A 27,023-nucleotide genomic window follows, 5' to 3' on the forward strand; every position below is an offset into this window, starting at 1 on the left:
ATTTCGTCCCCAGCGACCTGCACCTCCGCCCCTTAACACCCTTTCAAACTGGTTCCAGCAGACGCATCGCGCTAACGCCTAACGCAGGGTGGTAGGTGAAGACAACGTGACGGTAAATTAAGCAATGGGTGGAGTGTTCGAGTCACGGGAAACGTTTGATTCTCCATTTAAAATTCATGAAAAATGCTAAATATTAACGGTTTTTCAAGTTTGAACAGAAAATCCCGTTTTGGCGCGAAACTCAAATAATTTCTTAGGATGGAAGCTACATCTTTCCCATACACGAAAACATGCAGGGCTAGCCTAAATCAAAGTCGAAAGGGTGACTTTTCTAATTAAATCCGCGAGCATGCGTCCTTCTCGCCCCCCCAAACCGCCATTTCTGGAAAAGGCCGTTAAAGTGTACTTGTGGTTAACCGAGGATGACCAAACTTGGGATTCTGGTAATTCAGTACCTCTCCTCACAGATTGTAAAATTTGATGAGGTTCGAACCACGCAAAGTGTGAAAAAGTGAAGAAAGAAAAAGACAATGTCCTTCTCGTCCCCCCAAGAAGTGCTTCTCGCCCCCCTAAGCCATTTTTTCGATTTCGAGCAATCGAGTTGAAATTTTACACAGACCTAGATCAAGTCAAGAGAACAAAAAAAGGTAAATGCCATTTTGAGATATTTCCAAAAACGCGGCCTCCATCTTGGAAAATGGCGGATTTCGTCCCCAGCGGCCAGCAGCTTCGCCCCTAAACAAGCTTTGAAACTGGCTCCAGCCGGTGAATCGCGCTAACGCCTAACTCAGCGTGGTAGGTGAAGGAGGCTGGAAGACAACGTGACGGTAAATTGATCAGTGGGTGTAACTTCGAGTCACGGGAAACGTTTGATTCTCCATTTGAAATGCATGAAAAATGCTAAATTTTAACGGTTTTTCAAGTTTGAACAGAAAATCCCGTTTTGGCGCGAAACTCAAATAATTTCTTAGGATGGAAGCTACATCGTTCCCATACACGAAAACATGCAGGGCTAACCTAAATCAAAGTCGAAAGGGTGACTTTTCTAATTAAATCCGCGAGCATGCGTCCTTCTCGCCCCCCCAAACCGCCATTTCTGGAAAAGGCCGTTAAAGTGTACTTGTGGTTAACCGAGGAAGACCAAACTTGGGATTCTGGTAATTCAGTACCTCTCCTCCCAGATTGTAAAATTTGATGAGGTTCGAACCACGCAAAGTGTGAAAAAGTGAATAAAGAAAAAGACAATGTCCTTCTCGTCCCCCCAAGAAGTGCTTCTCGCCCCCCTAAGCCATTTTTTCGATTTCGAGCAATCGAGTTGAAATTTTACACAGACCTAGACCAAGTCAAGAGAACAAAAAAAGGTAAATGAGATTTTCAGATATCTCCAAAAACGCGGCCTCCATCTTGGAAAATGGCGGATTTCGTCCCCAGCGACCTGAACCTCCGCCCCTTAACACCCTTTCAAACTGGTTCCAGCAGACGCATCGCGCTAACGCCTAACGCAGGGTGGTAGCTGAAGACAACGTGACGGTAAATTGAGCAGTGGGTGTAACTTCGAGTCACGGGAAACGTTTGATTCTCCATTTGAAATGCATGAAAAATGCTAAATTTTAACGGTTTTTCAAGTTTGAACAGAAAATCCCGTTTTGGCGCGAAACTCAAATAATTTCTTAGGATGGAAGCTACATCGTTCCCATACACGAAAACATGCAGGGCTAACCTAAATCAAAGTCGAAAGGGTGACTTTTCTAATTAAATCCGCGAGCATGCGTCCTTCTCGCCCCCCCAAACCGCCATTTCTGGAAAAGGCCGTTAAAGTGTACTTGTGGTTAACCGAGGAAGACCAAACTTGGGATTCTGGTAATTCAGTACCTCTCCTCACAGATTGTAAAATTTGATGAGGTTCGAACCACGCAAAGTGTGAAAAAGTGAAGAAAGAAAAAGACAATGTCCTTCTCGTCCCCCCAAGAAGTGCTTCTCGCCCCCCTAAGCCATTTTTTCGATTTCGAGCAATCGAGTTGAAATTTTACACAGACCTAGATCAAGTCAAGAGAACAAAAAAAGGTAAATGCCATTTTGAGATATTTCCAAAAACGCGGCCTCCATCTTGGAAAATGGCGGATTTCGTCCCCAGCGGCCAGCAGCTTCGCCCCTAAACAAGCTTTGAAACTGGCTCCAGCCGGTGAATCGCGCTAACGCCTAACTCAGCGTGGTAGGTGAAGGAGGCTGGAAGACAACGTGACGGTAAATTGATCAGTGGGTGTAACTTCGAGTCACGGGAAACGTTTGATTCTCCATTTGAAATGCATGAAAAATGCTAAATTTTAACGGTTTTTCAAGTTTGAACAGAAAATCCCGTTTTGGCGCGAAACTCAAATAATTTCTTAGGATGGAAGCTACATCGTTCCCATACACGAAAACATGCAGGGCTAACCTAAATCAAAGTCGAAAGGGTGACTTTTCTAATTAAATCCGCGAGCATGCGTCCTTCTCGCCCCCCCAAACCGCCATTTCTGGAAAAGGCCGTTAAAGTGTACTTGTGGTTAACCGAGGAAGACCAAACTTGGGATTCTGGTAATTCAGTACCTCTCCTCACAGATTGTAAAATTTGATGAGGTTCGAACCACGCAAAGTGTGAAAAAGTGAATAAAGAAAAAGACAATGTCCTTCTCGTCCCCCCAAGAAGTGCTTCTCGCCCCCCTAAGCCATTTTTTCGATTTCGAGCAAAAGAGTTGAAATTTTACACAGACCTAGATCAAGTCAAGAGAACAAAAAAAGGTAAATGCCATTTTGAGATATTTCCAAAAACGCGGCCTCCATCTTGGAAAATGGCGGATTTCGTCCCCAGCGGCCAGCACCTTCGCCCCTAAACAAGCGTTGAAACTGGCTCCAGCCGGTGAATCGCGCTAACGCCTAACTCAGGGTGGTAGGTGAAGGAGGCTGGAAGACAACGTGACGGTAAATTGAGCAGTGGGTGTAACTTCGAGTCACGGGAAACGTTTGATTCTCCATTTGAAATGCATGAAAAATGCTAAATTTTAACGGTTTTTCAAGTTTGAACAGAAAATCCCGGTTTGGCGCGAAACTCAAATAATTTCTTAGGATGGAAGCTACATCCTTCCCATACACGAAAACATGCAGGGCTAACCTAAATCAAAGTCGAAAGGGTGACTTTTCTAATTAAATCCGCGAGCATGCGTCCTTCTCGCCCCCCCCAAACCGCCATTTCTGGAAAAGGCCGTTAAAGTGTACTTGTGGTTAACCGAGGAAGACACAACTTGGGATTCGGGTATTTCAGTACCTCTCCTCCCAGATTGTAAAATTTGATGAGGTTCGAACCACGCAAAGTTTGAAAAAGTGAAGAAAGAAAAAGACAATGTCCTTCTCGTCCCCCCAAGAAGTGCTTCTCGCCCCCCTAAGCCATTTTTTCGATTTCGAGCAAAAGAGTTGAAATTTTACACAGACCTAGATCAAGTCAAGAGAACAAAAAAAGGTAAATGCCATTTTGAGATATTTCCAAAAACGCGGCCTCCATCTTGGAAAATGGCGGATTTCGTCCCCAGCGGCCAGCACCTTCGCCCCTAAACAAGCGTTGAAACTGGCTCCAGCCGGTGAATCGCGCTAACGCCTAACTCAGGGTGGTAGGTGAAGACAACGTGACGGTAAATTAAGCACTGGGTGGAGTGTTCGAGTCACGGGAAACGTTTGATTCTCCATTTGAAATTCATGAAAAATGCTAAATATTAACGGTTTTTCAAGTTTGAACAGAAAATCCCGTTTTGGCGCGAAACTCAAATAATTTCTTAGGATGGAAGCTACATCTTTCCCATACACGAAAACATGCAGGGCTAGCCTAAATCAAAGTCGAAAGGGTGACTTTTCTAATTAAATCCGCGAGCATGCGTCCTTCTCGACCCCCCAAACCGCCATTTCTGGAAAAGGCCGTTAAAGTGTACTTGTGGTTAACCGAGGAAGACAAAACTTGGGATTCGGGTATTTCAGTACCTCTCCTCCCAGATTGTAAAATTTGATGAGGTTCGAACCACGCAAAGTGTGAAAAAGTGAATAAAGAAAAAGACAATGTCCTTCTCGTCCCCCCAAGAAGTGCTTCTCGCCCCCCTAAGCCATTTTTTCGATTTCGAGCAATCGAGTTGAAATTTTACACAGACCTAGATCAAGCCAAGAGAACAAAAAAAGGTAAATGCCATTTTGAGATATTTCCAAAAACGCGGCCTCCATCTTGGAAAATGGCGGATTTCGTCCCCAGCGGCCAGCACCTTCGCCCCTAAACAAGCGTTGAAACTGGCTCCAGCCGGTGAATCGCGCTAACGCCTAACTCAGGGTGGTAGGTGAAGACAACGTGACGGTAAATTAAGCACTGGGTGGAGTGTTCGAGTCACGGGAAACGTTTGATTCTCCATTTGAAATTCATGAAAAATGCTAAATATTAACGGTTTTTCAAGTTTGAACAGAAAATCCCGTTTTGGCGCGAAACTCAAATAATTTCTTAGGATGGAAGCTACATCTTTCCCATACACGAAAACATGCAGGGCTAGCCTAAATCAAAGTCGAAAGGGTGACTTTTCTAATTAAATCCGCGAGCATGCGTCCTTCTCGCCCCCCCAAACCGCCATTTCTGGAAAAGGCCGTTAAAGTGTACTTGTGGTTAACCGAGGAAGACAAAACTTGGGATTCGGGTATTTCAGTACCTCTCCTCCCAGATTGTAAAATTTGATGAGGTTCGAACCACGCAAAGTGTGAAAAAGTGAATAAAGAAAAAGACAATGTCCTTCTCGTCCCCCCAAGAAGTGCTTCTCGCCCCCCTAAGCCATTTTTTCGATTTCGAGCAATCGAGTTGAAATTTTACACAGACCTAGACCAAGTCAAGAGAACAAAAAAAGGTAAATGAGATTTTCAGATATCTCCAAAAACGCGGCCTCCATCTTGGAAAATGGCGGATTTCGTCCCCAGCGACCTGAACCTCCGCCCCTTAACACCCTTTCAAACTGGTTCCAGCAGACGCATCGCGCTAACGCCTAACGCAGGGTGGTAGGTGAAGACAACGTGACTTTAAATTGAGCAGTGGGTGTAACTTCGAGTCACGGGAAACGTTTGATTCTCCATTTGAAATGCATGAAAAATGCTAAATTTTAACGGTTTTTCAAGTTTGAACAGAAAATCCCGTTTTGGCGCGAAACTCAAATAATTTCTTAGGATGGAAGCTACATCGTTCCCATACACGAAAACATGCAGGGCTAACCTAAATCAAAGTCGAAAGGGTGACTTTTCTAATTAAATCCGCGAGCATGCGTCCTTCTCGCCCCCCCAAACCGCCATTTCTGGAAAAGGCCGTTAAAGTGTACTTGTGGTTAACCGAGGAAGACCAAACTTGGGATTCTGGTAATTCAGTACCTCTCCTCACAGATTGTAAAATTTGATGAGGTTCGAACCACGCAAAGTGTGAAAAAGTGAAGAAAGAAAAAGACAATGTCCTTCTCGTCCCCCCAAGAAGTGCTTCTCGCCCCCCTAAGCCATTTTTTCGATTTCGAGCAATCGAGTTGAAATTTTACACAGACCTAGATCAAGTCAAGAGAACAAAAAAAGGTAAATGCCATTTTGAGATATTTCCAAAAACGCGGCCTCCATCTTGGAAAATGGCGGATTTCGTCCCCAGCGGCCAGCAGCTTCGCCCCTAAACAAGCTTTGAAACTGGCTCCAGCCGGTGAATCGCGCTAACGCCTAACTCAGCGTGGTAGGTGAAGGAGGCTGGAAGACAACGTGACGGTAAATTGAGCAGTGGGTGTAACTTCGAGTCACGGGAAACGTTTGATTCTCCATTTGAAATGCATGAAAAATGCTAAATTTTAACGGTTTTTCAAGTTTGAACAGAAAATCCCGTTTTGGCGCGAAACTCAAATAATTTCTTAGGATGGAAGCTACATCGTTCCCATACACGAAAACATGCAGAGCTAACCTAAATCAAAGTCGAAAGGGTGACTTTTCTAATTAAATCCGCGAGCATGCGTCCTTCTCGCCCCCCAAACCGCCATTTCTGGAAAAGGCCGTTAAAGTGTACTTGTGGTTAACCGAGGAAGACCAAACTTGGGATTCTGGTAATTCAGTACCTCTCCTCACAGATTGTAAAATTTGATGAGGTTCGAACCACGCAAAGTGTTAAAAAGTGAATAAAGAAAAAGACAATGTCCTTCTCGTCCCCCCAAGAAGTGCTTCTCGCCCCCCTAAGCCATTTTTTCGATTTCGAGCAATCGAGTTGAAATTTTACACAGACCTAGATCAAGTCAAGAGAACAAAAAAAGGTAAATGCCATTTTGAGATATTTCCAAAAACGCGGCCTCCATCTTGGAAAATGGCGGATTTCGTCCCCAGCGGCCAGCACCTTCGCCCCTAAACAAGCGTTGAAACTGGCTCCAGCCGGTGAATCGCGCTAACGCCTAACTCAGGGTGGTAGGTGAAGGAGGCTGGAAGACAACGTGACGGTAAATTGAGCAGTGGGTGTAACTTCGAGTCACGGGAAACGTTTGATTCTCCATTTGAAATGCATGAAAAATGCTAAATTTTAACGGTTTTTCAAGTTTGAACAGAAAATCCCGGTTTGGCGCGAAACTCAAATAATTTCTTAGGATGGAAGCTACATCCTTCCCATACACGAAAACATGCAGGGCTAACCTAAATCAAAGTCGAAAGGGTGACTTTTCTAATTAAATCCGCGAGCATGCGTCCTTCTCGCCCCCCCCAAACCGCCATTTCTGGAAAAGGCCGTTAAAGTGTACTTGTGGTTAACCGAGGAAGACACAACTTGGGATTCGGGTATTTCAGTACCTCTCCTCCCAGATTGTAAAATTTGATGAGGTTCGAACCACGCAAAGTTTGAAAAAGTGAAGAAAGAAAAAGACAATGTCCTTCTCGTCCCCCCAAGAAGTGCTTCTCGCCCCCCTAAGCCATTTTTTCGATTTCGAGCAAAAGAGTTGAAATTTTACACAGACCTAGACCAAGTCAAGAGAACAAAAAAAGGTAAATGAGATTTTCAGATATCTCCAAAAACGCGGCCTCCATCTTGGAAAATGGCGGATTTCGTCCCCAGCGACCTGCACCTCCGCCCCTTAACACCCTTTCAAACTGGTTCCAGCAGACGCATCGCGATAACGCCTAACGCAGGGTGGTAGGTGAAGACAACGTGACGGTAAATTGAGCAGTGGGTGTAACTTCGAGTCACGGGAAACGTTTGATTCTCCATTTGAAATGCATGAAAAATGCTAAATATTAACGGTTTTTCAAGTTTGAACAGAAAATCCCGTTTTGGCGCGAAACTCAAATAATTTCTTAGGATGGAAGCTACATCGTTCCCATACACGAAAACATGCAGGGCTAACCTAAATCAAAGTCGAAAGGGTGACTTTTCTAATTAAATCCGCGAGCATGCGTCCTTCTCGCCCCCCCAAACCGCCATTTCTGGAAAAGGACGTTAAAGTGTACTTGTGGTTAACCGAGGAAGACCAAACTTGGGATTCTGGTAATTCAGTACCTCTCCTCACAGATTGCAAAATTTGATGAGGTTCGAACCACGCAAAGTGTGAAAAAGTGAACAAAGAAAATGACAATGTCCTTCTCGTCCCCCCAAGAAGTGCTTCTCGCCCCCCTCAGCCATTTTTTCGATTTCGAGCAATCGAGTTGAAATTTTACACAGACCTAGATCAAGTCAAGAGAACAAAAAAAGGTAAATGAGATTTTCAGATATCTCCAAAAACGCGGCCTCCATCTTGGAAAATGGCGGATTTCGTCCCCAGCGACCTGCACCTCCGCCCCTTAACACCCTTTCAAACTGGTTCCAGCAGACGCATCGCGCTAACGCCTAACGCAGGGTGGTAGGTGAAGACAACGTGACGGTAAATTAAGCACTGGGTGGAGTGTTCGAGTCACGGGAAACGTTTGATTCTCCATTTGAAATTCATGAAAAATGCTAAATATTAACGGTTTTTCAAGTTTGAACAGAAAATCCCGTTTTGGCGCGAAACTCAAATAATTTCTTAGGATGGAAGCTACATCTTTCCCATACACGAAAACATGCAGGGCTAGCCTAAATCAAAGTCGAAAGGGTGACTTTTCTAATTAAATCCGCGAGCATGCGTCCTTCTCGCCCCCCCAAACCGCCATTTCTGGAAAAGGCCGTTAAAGTGTACTTGTGGTTAACCGAGGAAGACCAAACTTGGGATTCTGGTAATTCAGTACCTCTCCTCACAGATTGTAAAATTTGATGAGGTTCGAACCACGCAAAGTGTGAAAAAGTGAAGAAAGAAAAAGACAATGTCCTTCTCGTCCCCCCAAGAAGTGCTTCTCGCCCCCCTAAGCCATTTTTTCGATTTCGAGCAATCGAGTTGAAATTTTACACAGACCTAGATCAAGTCAAGAGAACAAAAAAAGGTAAATGCCATTTTGAGATATTTCCAAAAACGCGGCCTCCATCTTGGAAAATGGCGGATTTCGTCCCCAGCGGCCAGCACCTTCGCCCCTAAACAAGCGTTGAAACTGGCTCCAGCCGGTGAATCGCGCTAACGCCTAACTCAGGGTGGTAGGTGAAGACAACGTGACGGTAAATTAAGCACTGGGTGGAGTGTTCGAGTCACGGGAAACGTTTGATTCTCCATTTGAAATTCATGAAAAATGCTAAATATTAACGGTTTTTCAAGTTTGAACAGAAAATCCCGTTTTGGCGCGAAACTCAAATAATTTCTTAGGATGGAAGCTACATCTTTCCCATACACGAAAACATGCAGGGCTAGCCTAAATCAAAGTCGAAAGGGTGACTTTTCTAATTAAATCCGCGAGCATGCGTCCTTCTCGCCCCCCCAAACCGCCATTTCTGGAAAAGGCCGTTAAAGTGTACTTGTGGTTAACCGAGGAAGACCAAACTTGGGATTCTGGTAATTCAGTACCTCTCCTCACAGATTGTAAAATTTGATGAGGTTCGAACCACGCAAAGTGTGAAAAAGTGAAGAAAGAAAAAGACAATGTCCTTCTCGTCCCCCCAAGAAGTGCTTCTCGCCCCCCTAAGCCATTTTTTCGATTTCGAGCAATCGAGTTGAAATTTTACACAGACCTAGATCAAGTCAAGAGAACAAAAAAAGGTAAATGCCATTTTGAGATATTTCCAAAAACGCGGCCTCCATCTTGGAAAATGGCGGATTTCGTCCCCAGCGGCCAGCACCTTCGCCCCTAAACAAGCGTTGAAACTGGCTCCAGCCGGTGAATCGCGCTAACGCCTAACTCAGGGTGGTAGGTGAAGGAGGCTGGAAGACAACGTGACGGTAAATTGAGCAGTGGGTGTAACTTCGAGTCACGGGAAACGTTTGATTCTCCATTTGAAATGCATGAAAAATGCTAAATTTTAACGGTTTTTCAAGTTTGAACAGAAAATCCCGTTTTGGCGCGAAACTCAAATAATTTCTTAGGATGGAAGCTACATCCTTCCCATACACGAAAACATGCAGGGCTAACCTAAATCAAAGTCGAAAGGGTGACTTTTCTAATTAAATCCGCGAGCATGCGTCCTTCTCGCCCCCCCAAACCGCCATTTCTGGAAAAGGCCGTTAAAGTGTACTTGTGGTTAACCGAGGAAGACACAACTTGGGATTCTGGTAATTCAGTACCTCTCCTCACAGATTGTAAAATTTGATGAGGTTCGAACCACGCAAAGTGTTAAAAAGTGAATAAAGAAAAAGACAATGTCCTTCTCGTCCCCCCAAGAAGTGCTTCTCGCCCCCCTAAGCCATTTTTTCGATTTCGAGCAATCGAGTTGAAATTTTACACAGACCTAGATCAAGTCAAGAGAACAAAAAAAGGTAAATGCCATTTTGAGATATTTCCAAAAACGCGGCCTCCATCTTGGAAAATGGCGGATTTCGTCCCCAGCGGCCAGCACCTTCGCCCCTAAACAAGCGTTGAAACTGGCTCCAGCCGGTGAATCGCGCTAACGCCTAACTCAGGGTGGTAGGTGAAGGAGGCTGGAAGACAACGTGACGGTAAATTGAGCAGTGGGTGTAACTTCGAGTCACGGGAAACGTTTGATTCTCCATTTGAAATGCATGAAAAATGCTAAATTTTAACGGTTTTTCAAGTTTGAACAGAAAATCCCGGTTTGGCGCGAAACTCAAATAATTTCTTAGGATGGAAGCTACATCCTTCCCATACACGAAAACATGCAGGGCTAACCTAAATCAAAGTCGAAAGGGTGACTTTTCTAATTAAATCCGCGAGCATGCGTCCTTCTCGCCCCCCCCAAACCGCCATTTCTGGAAAAGGCCGTTAAAGTGTACTTGTGGTTAACCGAGGAAGACACAACTTGGGATTCGGGTATTTCAGTACCTCTCCTCCCAGATTGTAAAATTTGATGAGGTTCGAACCACGCAAAGTTTGAAAAAGTGAAGAAAGAAAAAGACAATGTCCTTCTCGTCCCCCCAAGAAGTGCTTCTCGCCCCCCTAAGCCATTTTTTCGATTTCGAGCAAAAGAGTTGAAATTTTACACAGACCTAGATCAAGTCAAGAGAACAAAAAAAGGTAAATGCCATTTTGAGATATTTCCAAAAACGCGGCCTCCATCTTGGAAAATGGCGGATTTCGTCCCCAGCGGCCAGCACCTTCGCCCCTAAACAAGCGTTGAAACTGGCTCCAGCCGGTGAATCGCGCTAACGCCTAACTCAGGGTGGTAGGTGAAGACAACGTGACGGTAAATTAAGCACTGGGTGGAGTGTTCGAGTCACGGGAAACGTTTGATTCTCCATTTGAAATTCATGAAAAATGCTAAATATTAACGGTTTTTCAAGTTTGAACAGAAAATCCCGTTTTGGCGCGAAACTCAAATAATTTCTTAGGATGGAAGCTACATCTTTCCCATACACGAAAACATGCAGGGCTAGCCTAAATCAAAGTCGAAAGGGTGACTTTTCTAATTAAATCCGCGAGCATGCGTCCTTCTCGCCCCCCCAAACCGCCATTTCTGGAAAAGGCCGTTAAAGTGTACTTGTGGTTAACCGAGGAAGACCAAACTTGGGATTCTGGTAATTCAGTACCTCTCCTCACAGATTGTAAAATTTGATGAGGTTCGAACCACGCAAAGTGTGAAAAAGTGAAGAAAGAAAAAGACAATGTCCTTCTCGTCCCCCCAAGAAGTGCTTCTCGCCCCCCTAAGCCATTTTTTCGATTTCGAGCAATCGAGTTGAAATTTTACACAGACCTAGATCAAGTCAAGAGAACAAAAAAAGGTAAATGCCATTTTGAGATATTTCCAAAAACGCGGCCTCCATCTTGGAAAATGGCGGATTTCGTCCCCAGCGGCCAGCAGCTTCGCCCCTAAACAAGCTTTGAAACTGGCTCCAGCCGGTGAATCGCGCTAACGCCTAACTCAGCGTGGTAGGTGAAGGAGGCTGGAAGACAACGTGACGGTAAATTGATCAGTGGGTGTAACTTCGAGTCACGGGAAACGTTTGATTCTCCATTTGAAATGCATGAAAAATGCTAAATTTTAACGGTTTTTCAAGTTTGAACAGAAAATCCCGTTTTGGCGCGAAACTCAAATAATTTCTTAGGATGGAAGCTACATCGTTCCCATACACGAAAACATGCAGGGCTAACCTAAATCAAAGTCGAAAGGGTGACTTTTCTAATTAAATCCGCGAGCATGCGTCCTTCTCGCCCCCCCAAACCGCCATTTCTGGAAAAGGCCGTTAAAGTGTACTTGTGGTTAACCGAGGAAGACCAAACTTGGGATTCTGGTAATTCAGTACCTCTCCTCCCAGATTGTAAAATTTGATGAGGTTCGAACCACGCAAAGTGTGAAAAAGTGAATAAAGAAAAAGACAATGTCCTTCTCGTCCCCCCAAGAAGTGCTTCTCGCCCCCCTAAGCCATTTTTTCGATTTCGAGCAATCGAGTTGAAATTTTACACAGACCTAGACCAAGTCAAGAGAACAAAAAAAGGTAAATGAGATTTTCAGATATCTCCAAAAACGCGGCCTCCATCTTGGAAAATGGCGGATTTCGTCCCCAGCGACCTGAACCTCCGCCCCTTAACACCCTTTCAAACTGGTTCCAGCAGACGCATCGCGCTAACGCCTAACGCAGGGTGGTAGCTGAAGACAACGTGACGGTAAATTGAGCAGTGGGTGTAACTTCGAGTCACGGGAAACGTTTGATTCTCCATTTGAAATGCATGAAAAATGCTAAATTTTAACGGTTTTTCAAGTTTGAACAGAAAATCCCGTTTTGGCGCGAAACTCAAATAATTTCTTAGGATGGAAGCTACATCGTTCCCATACACGAAAACATGCAGGGATAACCTAAATCAAAGTCGAAAGGGTGACTTTTCTAATTAAATCCGCGAGCATGCGTCCTTCTCGCCCCCCCAAACCGCCATTTCTGGAAAAGGCCGTTAAAGTGTACTTGTGGTTAACCGAGGAAGACCAAACTTGGGATTCTGGTAATTCAGTACCTCTCCTCACAGATTGTAAAATTTGATGAGGTTCGAACCACGCAAAGTGTGAAAAAGTGAAGAAAGAAAAAGACAATGTCCTTCTCGTCCCCCCAAGAAGTGCTTCTCGCCCCCCTAAGCCATTTTTTCGATTTCGAGCAATCGAGTTGAAATTTTACACAGACCTAGATCAAGTCAAGAGAACAAAAAAAGGTAAATGCCATTTTGAGATATTTCCAAAAACGCGGCCTCCATCTTGGAAAATGGCGGATTTCGTCCCCAGCGGCCAGCAGCTTCGCCCCTAAACAAGCTTTGAAACTGGCTCCAGCCGGTGAATCGCGCTAACGCCTAACTCAGCGTGGTAGGTGAAGGAGGCTGGAAGACAACGTGACGGTAAATTGATCAGTGGGTGTAACTTCGAGTCACGGGAAACGTTTGATTCTCCATTTGAAATGCATGAAAAATGCTAAATTTTAACGGTTTTTCAAGTTTGAACAGAAAATCCCGTTTTGGCGCGAAACTCAAATAATTTCTTAGGATGGAAGCTACATCGTTCCCATACACGAAAACATGCAGGGCTAACCTAAATCAAAGTCGAAAGGGTGACTTTTCTAATTAAATCCGCGAGCATGCGTCCTTCTCGCCCCCCCAAACCGCCATTTCTGGAAAAGGCCGTTAAAGTGTACTTGTGGTTAACCGAGGAAGACCAAACTTGGGATTCTGGTAATTCAGTACCTCTCCTCCCAGATTGTAAAATTTGATGAGGTTCGAACCACGCAAAGTGTGAAAAAGTGAATAAAGAAAAAGACAATGTCCTTCTCGTCCCCCCAAGAAGTGCTTCTCGCCCCCCTAAGCCATTTTTTCGATTTCGAGCAAAAGAGTTGAAATTTTACACAGACCTAGATCAAGTCAAGAGAACAAAAAAAGGTAAATGCCATTTTGAGATATTTCCAAAAACGCGGCCTCCATCTTGGAAAATGGCGGATTTCGTCCCCAGCGGCCAGCACCTTCGCCCCTAAACAAGCGTTGAAACTGGCTCCAGCCGGTGAATCGCGCTAACGCCTAACTCAGGGTGGTAGGTGAAGACAACGTGACGGTAAATTAAGCACTGGGTGGAGTGTTCGAGTCACGGGAAACGTTTGATTCTCCATTTGAAATTCATGAAAAATGCTAAATATTAACGGTTTTTCAAGTTTGAACAGAAAATCCCGTTTTGGCGCGAAACTCAAATAATTTCTTAGGATGGAAGCTACATCTTTCCCATACACGAAAACATGCAGGGCTAGCCTAAATCAAAGTCGAAAGGGTGACTTTTCTAATTAAATCCGCGAGCATGCGTCCTTGTCGCCCCCCCAAACCGCCATTTCTGGAAAAGGCCGTTAAAGTGTACTTGTGGTTAACCGAGGAAGACAAAACTTGGGATTCGGGTATTTCAGTACCTCTCCTCCCAGATTGTAAAATTTGATGAGGTTCGAACCACGCAAAGTGTGAAAAAGTGAAGAAAGAAAAAGACAATGTCCTTCTCGTCCCCCCAAGAAGTGCTTCTCGCCCCCCTAAGCCATTTTTTCGATTTCGAGCAAAAGAGTTGAAATTTTACACAGACCTAGATCAAGTCAAGAGAACAAAAAAAGGTAAATGCCATTTTGAGATATTTCCAAAAACGCGGCCTCCATCTTGGAAAATGGCGGATTTCGTCCCCAGCGGCCAGCACCTTCGCCCCTAAACAAGCGTTGAAACTGGCTCCAGCCGGTGAATCGCGCTAACGCCTAACTCAGGGTGGTAGGTGAAGACAACGTGACGGTAAATTAAGCACTGGGTGGAGTGTTCGAGTCACGGGAAACGTTTGATTCTCCATTTGAAATTCATGAAAAATGCTAAATATTAACGGTTTTTCAAGTTTGAACAGAAAATCCCGTTTTGGCGCGAAACTCAAATATTTTCTTAGGATGGAAGCTACATCTTTCCCATACACGAAAACATGCAGGGCTAGCCTAAATCAAAGTCGAAAGGGTGACTTTTCTAATTAAATCCGCGAGCATGCGTCCTTCTCGCCCCCCCAAACCGCCATTTCTGGAAAAGGCCGTTAAAGTGTACTTGTGGTTAACCGAGGAAGACAAAACTTGGGATTCGGGTATTTCAGTACCTCTCCTCCCAGATTGTAAAATTTGATGAGGTTCGAACCACGCAAAGTGTGAAAAAGTGAAGAAAGAAAAAGACAATGTCCTTCTCGTCCCCCCAAGAAGTGCTTCTCGCCCCCCTAAGCCATTTTTTCGATTTCGAGCAAAAGAGTTGAAATTTTACACAGACCTAGATCAAGCCAAGAGAACAAAAAAAGGTAAATGCCATTTTGAGATATTTCCAAAAACGCGGCCTCCATCTTGGAAAATGGCGGATTTCGTCCCCAGCGGCCAGCACCTTCGCCCCTAAACAAGCGTTGAAACTGGCTCCAGCCGGTGAATCGCGCTAACGCCTAACTCAGGGTGGTAGGTGAAGACAACGTGACGGTAAATTAAGCACTGGGTGGAGTGTTCGAGTCACGGGAAACGTTTGATTCTCCATTTGAAATTCATGAAAAATGCTAAATATTAACGGTTTTTCAAGTTTGAACAGAAAATCCCGTTTTGGCGCGAAACTCAAATAATTTCTTAGGATGGAAGCTACATCTTTCCCATACACGAAAACATGCAGGGCTAGCCTAAATCAAAGTCGAAAGGGTGACTTTTCTAATTAAATCCGCGAGCATGCGTCCTTCTCGCCCCCCCAAACCGCCATTTCTGGAAAAGGCCGTTAAAGTGTACTTGTGGTTAACCGAGGAAGACAAAACTTGGGATTCGGGTATTTCAGTACCTCTCCTCCCAGATTGTAAAATTTGATGAGGTTCGAACCACGCAAAGTGTGAAAAAGTGAAGAAAGAAAAAGACAATGTCCTTCTCGTCCCCCCAAGAAGTGCTTCTCGCCCCCCTAAGCCATTTTTTCGATTTCGAGCAAAAGAGTTGAAATTTTACACAGACCTAGATCAAGTCAAGAGAACAAAAAAAGGTAAATGCCATTTTGAGATATTTCCAAAAACGCGGCCTCCATCTTGGAAAATGGCGGATTTCGTCCCCAGCGGCCAGCACCTTCGCCCCTAAACAAGCGTTGAAACTGGCTCCAGCCGGTGAATCGCGCTAACGCCTAACTCAGGGTGGTAGGTGAAGACAACGTGACGGTAAATTAAGCACTGGGTGGAGTGTTCGAGTCACGGGAAACGTTTGATTCTCCATTTGAAATTCATGAAAAATGCTAAATATTAACGGTTTTTCAAGTTTGAACAGAAAATCCCGTTTTGGCGCGAAACTCAAATAATTTCTTAGGATGGAAGCTACATCTTTCCCATACACGAAAACATGCAGGGCTAGCCTAAATCAAAGTCGAAAGGGTGACTTTTCTAATTAAATCCGCGAGCATGCGTCCTTCTCGCCCCCCAAACCGCCATTTCTGGAAAAGGCCGTTAAAGTGTACTTGTGGTTAACCGAGGAAGACAATACTTGGGATTCGGGCATTTCAGTACCTCTCCTCCCAGATTGTAAAATTTGATGAGGTTCGAACCACGCAAAGTGTGAAAAAGTGAACAAAGAAAAAGACAATGTCCTTCTCGTCCCCCCAAGAAGTGCTTCTCGCCCCCCCGAGCCATTTTTTGATTTCGAGCAATCGAGTTGAAATTTTACACAGACCTAGATCAAGTCAAGAGAACAAAAAAAGGTAAATGCCATTTTGAGATATTTCCAAAAACGCGGCCTCCATCTTGGAAAATGGCGGATTTCGTCCCCAGCGACCAGCACCTTCGCCCCTGAACACCCTTTCAAACTCGTTCCAGCAGACGCATCGCGCTAACGCCTAACGCAGGGTGGTAGGGAAGACAACGTGACGGTAAATTGAGCAGTGGGTTGAGTGTTCGAGTCACGGGAAACGTTTGATTCTCCATTGGAAATGCATGAAAAATGCTAAATTTAACCGTTTTTCAAGTTTGAACCGAAAATTGAGTTTTGGCGCGAAACTGACAATATTTCTCAGGATGGAAGCTGCATCTTTCCCATACACGAAAACATGCAGGGCTAGCCTAAATCAAAGTCGAAAGGGTGACTTTTCTAATTAAATCCGCGATCCTGCGTCCTTCTCGCCCCCCCAAACCGCCATTTCTGGAAAAGGCCGTTAAAGTGTACTTGTTTTTAACCGAGGAAGACAAAACTTGGGATTCTGGTAATTCAGTACCTCTCCTCACAGATTGCAAAATTTGATGAGGTTCGAACCACGCAAAGTGTGAAAAAGTGAACAAAGAAAAAGACAATGTCCTTCTCGTCCCCCCAAGAAGTGCTTCTCGCCCCCCCGAGCCATTTTTTGATTTCGAGCAATCGAGTTGAAATTTTACACAGACCTAGATCAAGTCAAGAGAACAAAAAAAGGTAAATGCCATTTTGAGATATTTCCAAAAACGCGGCCTCCATCTTGGAAAATGGCGGATTTCGTCCCCAGCGACCAGCACCTTCGCCCCTGAACACCCTTTCAAACTCGTTCCAGCAGACGCATCGCGCTAACGCCTAACGCAGGGTGGTAGGGAAGACAACGTGACGGTAAATTGAGCAGTGGGTTGAGTGTTCGAGTCACGGGAAACGTTTGATTCTCCATTTGAAATGCATGAAAAATGCTAAATTTTAACGGTTTTCAAGTTTCAACCGAAAATCCCGTTTTGGCGCGAAACTCAAATAATTTCTTAGGATGGAAGCTACATCTTTCCCATACACGAAAACATGCAGGGCTAGCCTAAATCAAAGTCGAAAGGGTGACTTTTCTAATTAAATCCGCGAGCATGCGTCCTTCTCGCCCCCCCAAACCGCCATTTCTGGAAAAGGCCGTTAAAGTGTACTTGTGGTTAACCGAGGAAGACCAAACTTGGGATTCTGGTAATTCAGTACCTCTCCTCACAGATTGCAAAATTTGATGAGGTTCGAACCACGCAAAGTGTGAAAAAGTGAACAAAGAAAATGACAATGTCCTTCTCGTCCCCCCAAGAAGTGCTTCTCGCCCCCCTCAGCCATTTTTTCGATTTCGAGCAATCGAGTTGAAATTTTACACAGACCTAGATCAAGTCAAGAGAACAAAAAAAGGTAAATGAGATTTTCAGATATCTCCAAAAACGCGGCCTCCATCTTGGAAAATGGCGGATTTCGTCCCCAGCGACCTGCACCTCCGCCCCTTAACACCCTTTCAAACTGGTTCCAGCAGACGCATCGCGCTAACGCCTAACGCAGGGTGGTAGGTGAAGACAACGTGACGGTAAATTAAGCACTGGGTGGAGTGTTCGAGTCACGGGAAACGTTTGATTCTCCATTTAAAATTCATGAAAAATGCTAAATATTAACGGTTTTTCAAGTTTGAACAGAAAATCCCGTTTTGGCGCGAAACTCAAATAATTTCTTAGGATGGAAGCTACATCTTTCCCATACACGAAAACATGCAGGGCTAGCCTAAATCAAAGTCGAAAGGGTGACTTTTCTAATTAAATCCGCGAGCATGCGTCCTTCTCGCCCCCCCAAACCGCCATTTCTGGAAAAGGCCGTTAAAGTGTACTTGTGGTTAACCGAGGAAGACCAAACTTGGGATTCTGGTAATTCAGTACCTCTCCTCACAGATTGTAAAATTTGATGAGGTTCGAACCACGCAAAGTGTGAAAAAGTGAAGAAAGAAAAAGACAATGTCCTTCTCGTCCCCCCAAGAAGTGCTTCTCGCCCCCCTAAGCCATTTTTTCGATTTCGAGCAATCGAGTTGAAATTTTACACAGACCTAGATCAAGTCAAGAGAACAAAAAAAGGTAAATGCCATTTTGAGATATTTCCAAAAACGCGGCCTCCATCTTGGAAAATGGCGGATTTCGTCCCCAGCGGCCAGCAGCTTCGCCCCTAAACAAGCTTTGAAACTGGCTCCAGCCGGTGAATCGCGCTAACGCCTAACTCAGCGTGGTAGGTGAAGGAGGCTGGAAGACAACGTGACGGTAAATTGATCAGTGGGTGTAACTTCGAGTCACGGGAAACGTTTGATTCTCCATTTGAAATGCATGAAAAATGCTAAATTTTAACGGTTTTTCAAGTTTGAACAGAAAATCCCGTTTTGGCGCGAAACTCAAATAATTTCTTAGGATGGAAGCTACATCGTTCCCATACACGAAAACATGCAGGGCTAACCTAAATCAAAGTCGAAAGGGTGACTTTTCTAATTAAATCCGCGAGCATGCGTCCTTCTCGCCCCCCCAAACCGCCATTTCTGGAAAAGGCCGTTAAAGTGTACTTGTGGTTAACCGAGGAAGACCAAACTTGGGATTCTGGTAATTCAGTACCTCTCCTCCCAGATTGTAAAATTTGATGAGGTTCGAACCACGCAAAGTGTGAAAAAGTGAATAAAGAAAAAGACAATGTCCTTCTCGTCCCCCCAAGAAGTGCTTCTCGCCCCCCTAAGCCATTTTTTCGATTTCGAGCAATCGAGTTGAAATTTTACACAGACCTAGACCAAGTCAAGAGAACAAAAAAAGGTAAATGAGATTTTCAGATATCTCCAAAAACGCGGCCTCCATCTTGGAAAATGGCGGATTTCGTCCCCAGCGACCTGAACCTCCGCCCCTTAACACCCTTTCAAACTGGTTCCAGCAGACGCATCGCGCTAACGCCTAACGCAGGGTGGTAGCTGAAGACAACGTGACGGTAAATTGAGCAGTGGGTGTAACTTCGAGTCACGGGAAACGTTTGATTCTCCATTTGAAATGCATGAAAAATGCTAAATTTTAACGGTTTTTCAAGTTTGAACAGAAAATCCCGTTTTGGCGCGAAACTCAAATAATTTCTTAGGATGGAAGCTACATCGTTCCCATACACGAAAACATGCAGGGCTAACCTAAATCAAAGTCGAAAGGGTGACTTTTCTAATTAAATCCGCGAGCATGCGTCCTTCTCGCCCCCCCAAACCGCCATTTCTGGAAAAGGCCGTTAAAGTGTACTTGTGGTTAACCGAGGAAGACCAAACTTGGGATTCTGGTAATTCAGTACCTCTCCTCACAGATTGTAAAATTTGATGAGGTTCGAACCACGCAAAGTGTGAAAAAGTGAAGAAAGAAAAAGACAATGTCCTTCTCGTCCCCCCAAGAAGTGCTTCTCGCCCCCCTAAGCCATTTTTTCGATTTCGAGCAATCGAGTTGAAATTTTACACAGACCTAGATCAAGTCAAGAGAACAAAAAAAGGTAAATGCCATTTTGAGATATTTCCAAAAACGCGGCCTCCATCTTGGAAAATGGCGGATTTCGTCCCCAGCGGCCAGCAGCTTCGCCCCTAAACAAGCTTTGAAACTGGCTCCAGCCGGTGAATCGCGCTAACGCCTAACTCAGCGTGGTAGGTGAAGGAGGCTGGAAGACAACGTGACGGTAAATTGATCAGTGGGTGTAACTTCGAGTCACGGGAAACGTTTGATTCTCCATTTGAAATGCATGAAAAATGCTAAATTTTAACGGTTTTTCAAGTTTGAACAGAAAATCCCGTTTTGGCGCGAAACTCAAATAATTTCTTAGGATGGAAGCTACATCGTTCCCATACACGAAAACATGCAGGGCTAACCTAAATCAAAGTCGAAAGGGTGACTTTTCTAATTAAATCCGCGAGCATGCGTCCTTCTCGCCCCCCCAAACCGCCATTTCTGGAAAAGGCCGTTAAAGTGTACTTGTGGTTAACCGAGGAAGACCAAACTTGGGATTCTGGTAATTCAGTACCTCTCCTCCCAGATTGTAAAATTTGATGAGGTTCGAACCACGCAAAGTGTGAAAAAGTGAATAAAGAAAAAGACAATGTCCTTCTCGTCCCCCCAAGAAGTGCTTCTCGCCCCCCTAAGCCATTTTTTCGATTTCGAGCAAAAGAGTTGAAATTTTACACAGACCTAGATCAAGTCAAGAGAACAAAAAAAGGTAAATGCCATTTTGAGATATTTCCAAAAACGCGGCCTCCATCTTGGAAAATGGCGGATTTCGTCCCCAGCGGCCAGCACCTTCGCCCCTAAACAAGCGTTGAAACTGGCTCCAGCCGGTGAATCGCGCTAACGCCTAACTCAGGGTGGTAGGTGAAGACAACGTGACGGTAAATTAAGCACTGGGTGGAGTGTTCGAGTCACGGGAAACGTTTGATTCTCCATTTGAAATTCATGAAAAATGCTAAATATTAACGGTTTTTCAAGTTTGAACAGAAAATCCCGTTTTGGCGCGAAACTCAAATAATTTCTTAGGATGGAAGCTACATCTTTCCCATACACGAAAACATGCAGGGCTAGCCTAAATCAAAGTCGAAAGGGTGACTTTTCTAATTAAATCCGCGAGCATGCGTCCTTGTCGCCCCCCCAAACCGCCATTTCTGGAAAAGGCCGTTAAAGTGTACTTGTGGTTAACCGAGGAAGACAAAACTTGGGATTCGGGTATTTCAGTACCTCTCCTCCCAGATTGTAAAATTTGATGAGGTTCGAACCACGCAAAGTGTGAAAAAGTGAAGAAAGAAAAAGACAATGTCCTTCTCGTCCCCCCAAGAAGTGCTTCTCGCCCCCCTAAGCCATTTTTTCGATTTCGAGCAAAAGAGTTGAAATTTTACACAGACCTAGATCAAGTCAAGAGAACAAAAAAAGGTAAATGCCATTTTGAGATATTTCCAAAAACGCGGCCTCCATCTTGGAAAATGGCGGATTTCGTCCCCAGCGGCCAGCACCTTCGCCCCTAAACAAGCGTTGAAACTGGCTCCAGCCGGTGAATCGCGCTAACGCCTAACTCAGGGTGGTAGGTGAAGACAACGTGACGGTAAATTAAGCACTGGGTGGAGTGTTCGAGTCACGGGAAACGTTTGATTCTCCATTTGAAATTCATGAAAAATGCTAAATATTAACGGTTTTTCAAGTTTGAACAGAAAATCCCGTTTTGGCGCGAAACTCAAATAATTTCTTAGGATGGAAGCTACATCTTTCCCATACACGAAAACATGCAGGGCTAGCCTAAATCAAAGTCGAAAGGGTGACTTTTCTAATTAAATCCGCGAGCATGCGTCCTTCTCGCCCCCCCAAACCGCCATTTCTGGAAAAGGCCGTTAAAGTGTACTTGTGGTTAACCGAGGAAGACAAAACTTGGGATTCGGGTATTTCAGTACCTCTCCTCCCAGATTGTAAAATTTGATGAGGTTCGAACCACGCAAAGTGTGAAAAAGTGAAGAAAGAAAAAGACAATGTCCTTCTCGTCCCCCCAAGAAGTGCTTCTCGCCCCCCTAAGCCATTTTTTCGATTTCGAGCAAAAGAGTTGAAATTTTACACAGACCTAGATCAAGCCAAGAGAACAAAAAAAGGTAAATGCCATTTTGAGATATTTCCAAAAACGCGGCCTCCATCTTGGAAAATGGCGGATTTCGTCCCCAGCGGCCAGCACCTTCGCCCCTAAACAAGCGTTGAAACTGGCTCCAGCCGGTGAATCGCGCTAACGCCTAACTCAGGGTGGTAGGTGAAGACAACGTGACGGTAAATTAAGCACTGGGTGGAGTGTTCGAGTCACGGGAAACGTTTGATTCTCCATTTGAAATTCATGAAAAATGCTAAATATTAACGGTTTTTCAAGTTTGAACAGAAAATCCCGTTTTGGCGCGAAACTCAAATAATTTCTTAGGATGGAAGCTACATCTTTCCCATACACGAAAACATGCAGGGCTAGCCTAAATCAAAGTCGAAAGGGTGACTTTTCTAATTAAATCCGCGAGCATGCGTCCTTCTCGCCCCCCCAAACCGCCATTTCTGGAAAAGGCCGTTAAAGTGTACTTGTGGTTAACCGAGGAAGACAAAACTTGGGATTCGGGTATTTCAGTACCTCTCCTCCCAGATTGTAAAATTTGATGAGGTTCGAACCACGCAAAGTGTGAAAAAGTGAAGAAAGAAAAAGACAATGTCCTTCTCGTCCCCCCAAGAAGTGCTTCTCGCCCCCCTAAGCCATTTTTTCGATTTCGAGCAAAAGAGTTGAAATTTTACACAGACCTAGATCAAGCCAAGAGAACAAAAAAAGGTAAATGCCATTTTGAGATATTTCCAAAAACGCGGCCTCCATCTTGGAAAATGGCGGATTTCGTCCCCAGCGGCCAGCACCTTCGCCCCTAAACAAGCGTTGAAACTGGCTCCAGCCGGTGAATCGCGCTAACGCCTAACTCAGGGTGGTAGGTGAAGACAACGTGACGGTAAATTAAGCACTGGGTGGAGTGTTCGAGTCACGGGAAACGTTTGATTCTCCATTTGAAATTCATGAAAAATGCTAAATATTAACGGTTTTTCAAGTTTGAACAGAAAATCCCGTTTTGGCGCGAAACTCAAATAATTTCTTAGGATGGAAGCTACATCTTTCCCATACACGAAAACATGCAGGGCTAGCCTAAATCAAAGTCGAAAGGGTGACTTTTCTAATTAAATCCGCGAGCATGCGTCCTTCTCGCCCCCCCAAACCGCCATTTCTGGAAAAGGCCGTTAAAGTGTACTTGTGGTTAACCGAGGAAGACAAAACTTGGGATTCGGGTATTTCAGTACCTCTCCTCCCAGATTGTAAAATTTGATGAGGTTCGAACCACGCAAAGTGTGAAAAAGTGAAGAAAGAAAAAGACAATGTCCTTCTCGTCCCCCCAAGAAGTGCTTCTCGCCCCCCTAAGCCATTTTTTCGATTTCGAGCAAAAGAGTTGAAATTTTACACAGACCTAGATCAAGCCAAGAGAACAAAAAAAGGTAAATGCCATTTTGAGATATTTCCAAAAACGCGGCCTCCATCTTGGAAAATGGCGGATTTCGTCCCCAGCGGCCAGCAGCTTCGCCCCTAAACAAGCTTTGAAACTGGCTCCAGCCGGTGAATCGCGCTAACGCCTAACTCAGCGTGGTAGGTGAAGGAGGCTGGAAGACAACGTGACGGTAAATTGATCAGTGGGTGTAACTTCGAGTCACGGGAAACGTTTGATTCTCCATTTGAAATGCATGAAAAATGCTAAATTTTAACGGTTTTTCAAGTTTGAACAGAAAATCCCGTTTTGGCGCGAAACTCAAATAATTTCTTAGGATGGAAGCTACATCGTTCCCATACACGAAAACATGCAGGGCTAGCCTAAATCAAAGTCGAAAGGGTGACTTTTCTAATTAAATCCGCGAGCATGCGTCCTTCTCGCCCCCCAAACCGCCATTTCTGGAAAAGGCCGTTAAAGTGTACTTGTGGTTAACCGAGGAAGACAATACTTGGGATTCGGGCATTTCAGTACCTCTCCTCCCAGATTGTAAAATTTGATGAGGTTCGAACCACGCAAAGTGTGAAAAAGTGAACAAAGAAAAAGACAATGTCCTTCTCGTCCCCCCAAGAAGTGCTTCTCGCCCCCCCGAGCCATTTTTTGATTTCGAGCAATCGAGTTGAAATTTTACACAGACCTAGATCAAGTCAAGAGAACAAAAAAAGGTAAATGCCATTTTGAGATATTTCCAAAAACGCGGCCTCCATCTTGGAAAATGGCGGATTTCGTCCCCAGCGACCAGCACCTTCGCCCCTGAACACCCTTTCAAACTCGTTCCAGCAGACGCATCGCGCTAACGCCTAACGCAGGGTGGTAGGGAAGACAACGTGACGGTAAATTGAGCAGTGGGTTGAGTGTTCGAGTCACGGGAAACGTTTGATTCTCCATTGGAAATGCATGAAAAATGCTAAATTTAACCGTTTTTCAAGTTTGAACCGAAAATTGAGTTTTGGCGCGAAACTGACAATATTTCTCAGGATGGAAGCTGCATCTTTCCCATACACGAAAACATGCAGGGCTAGCCTAAATCAAAGTCGAAAGGGTGACTTTTCTAATTAAATCCGCGATCCTGCGTCCTTCTCGCCCCCCCAAACCGCCATTTCTGGAAAAGGCCGTTAAAGTGTACTTGTTTTTAACCGAGGAAGACAAAACTTGGGATTCTGGTAATTCAGTACCTCTCCTCACAGATTGCAAAATTTGATGAGGTTCGAACCACGCAAAGTGTGAAAAAGTGAACAAAGAAAAAGACAATGTCCTTCTCGTCCCCCCAAGAAGTGCTTCTCGCCCCCCCGAGCCATTTTTTGATTTCGAGCAATCGAGTTGAAATTTTACACAGACCTAGATCAAGTCAAGAGAACAAAAAAAGGTAAATGCCATTTTGAGATATTTCCAAAAACGCGGCCTCCATCTTGGAAAATGGCGGATTTCGTCCCCAGCGACCAGCACCTTCGCCCCTGAACACCCTTTCAAACTCGTTCCAGCAGACGCATCGCGCTAACGCCTAACGCAGGGTGGTAGGGAAGACAACGTGACGGTAAATTGAGCAGTGGGTTGAGTGTTCGAGTCACGGGAAACGTTTGATTCTCCATTTGAAATGCATGAAAAATGCTAAATTTTAACGGTTTTCAAGTTTCAACCGAAAATCCCGTTTTGGCGCGAAACTCAAATAATTTCTTAGGATGGAAGCTACATCTTTCCCATACACGAAAACATGCAGGGCTAGCCTAAATCAAAGTCGAAAGGGTGACTTTTCTAATTAAATCCGCGAGCATGCGTCCTTCTCGCCCCCCCAAACCGCCATTTCTGGAAAAGGCCGTTAAAGTGTACTTGTGGTTAACCGAGGAAGACCAAACTTGGGATTCTGGTAATTCAGTACCTCTCCTCACAGATTGCAAAATTTGATGAGGTTCGAACCACGCAAAGTGTGAAAAAGTGAACAAAGAAAATGACAATGTCCTTCTCGTCCCCCCAAGAAGTTCTTCTCGCCCCCCTCAGCCATTTTTTCGATTTCGAGCAATCGAGTTGAAATTTTACACAGACCTAGATCAAGTCAAGAGAACAAAAAAAGGTAAATGAGATTTTCAGATATCTCCAAAAACGCGGCCTCCATCTTGGAAAATGGCGGATTTCGTCCCCAGCGACCTGCACCTCCGCCCCTTAACACCCTTTCAAACTGGTTCCAGCAGACGCATCGCGCTAACGCCTAACGCAGGGTGGTAGGTGAAGACAACGTGACGGTAAATTAAGCACTGGGTGGAGTGTTCGAGTCACGGGAAACGTTTGATTCTCCATTTAAAATTCATGAAAAATGCTAAATATTAACGGTTTTTCAAGTTTGAACAGAAAATCCCGTTTTGGCGCGAAACTCAAATAATTTCTTAGGATGGAAGCTACATCTTTCCCATACACGAAAACATGCAGGGCTAGCCTAAATCAAAGTCGAAAGGGTGACTTTTCTAATTAAATCCGCGAGCATGCGTCCTTCTCGCCCCCCCAAACCGCCATTTCTGGAAAAGGCCGTTAAAGTGTACTTGTGGTTAACCGAGGAAGACCAAACTTGGGATTCTGGTAATTCAGTACCTCTCCTCACAGATTGTAAAATTTGATGAGGTTCGAACCACGCAAAGTGTGAAAAAGTGAAGAAAGAAAAAGACAATGTCCTTCTCGTCCCCCCAAGAAGTGCTTCTCGCCCCCCTAAGCCATTTTTTCGATTTCGAGCAATCGAGTTGAAATTTTACACAGACCTAGATCAAGTCAAGAGAACAAAAAAAGGTAAATGCCATTTTGAGATATTTCCAAAAACGCGGCCTCCATCTTGGAAAATGGCGGATTTCGTCCCCAGCGGCCAGCAGCTTCGCCCCTAAACAAGCTTTGAAACTGGCTCCAGCCGGTGAATCGCGCTAACGCCTAACTCAGCGTGGTAGGTGAAGGAGGCTGGAAGACAACGTGACGGTAAATTGATCAGTGGGTGTAACTTCGAGTCACGGGAAACGTTTGATTCTCCATTTGAAATGCATGAAAAATGCTAAATTTTAACGGTTTTTCAAGTTTGAACAGAAAATCCCGTTTTGGCGCGAAACTCAAATAATTTCTTAGGATGGAAGCTACATCGTTCCCATACACGAAAACATGCAGGGCTAACATAAATCAAAGTCGAAAGGGTGACTTTTCTAATTAAATCCGCGAGCATGCGTCCTTCTCGCCCCCCCAAACCGCCATTTCTGGAAAAGGCCGTTAAAGTGTACTTGTGGTTAACCGAGGAAGACCAAACTTGGGATTCTGGTAATTCAGTACCTCTCCTCCCAGATTGTAAAATTTGATGAGGTTCGAACCACGCAAAGTGTGAAAAAGTGAATAAAGAAAAAGACAATGTCCTTCTCGTCCCCCCAAGAAGTGCTTCTCGCCCCCCTAAGCCATTTTTTCGATTTCGAGCAATCGAGTTGAAATTTTACACAGACCTAGACCAAGTCAAGAGAACAAAAAAAGGTAAATGAGATTTTCAGATATCTCCAAAAACGCGGCCTCCATCTTGGAAAATGGCGGATTTCGTCCCCAGCGACCTGAACCTCCGCCCCTTAACACCCTTTCAAACTGGTTCCAGCAGACGCATCGCGCTAACGCCTAACGCAGGGTGGTAGCTGAAGACAACGTGACGGTAAATTGAGCAGTGGGTGTAACTTCGAGTCACGGGAAACGTTTGA

This window comes from Lepisma saccharinum, unplaced genomic scaffold, assembly GCF_977018435.1.
Source record: "Lepisma saccharinum unplaced genomic scaffold, izLepSacc3.1 HAP1_SCAFFOLD_91, whole genome shotgun sequence".
Lineage (NCBI taxonomy): Eukaryota > Metazoa > Arthropoda > Insecta > Zygentoma > Lepismatidae > Lepisma > Lepisma saccharinum.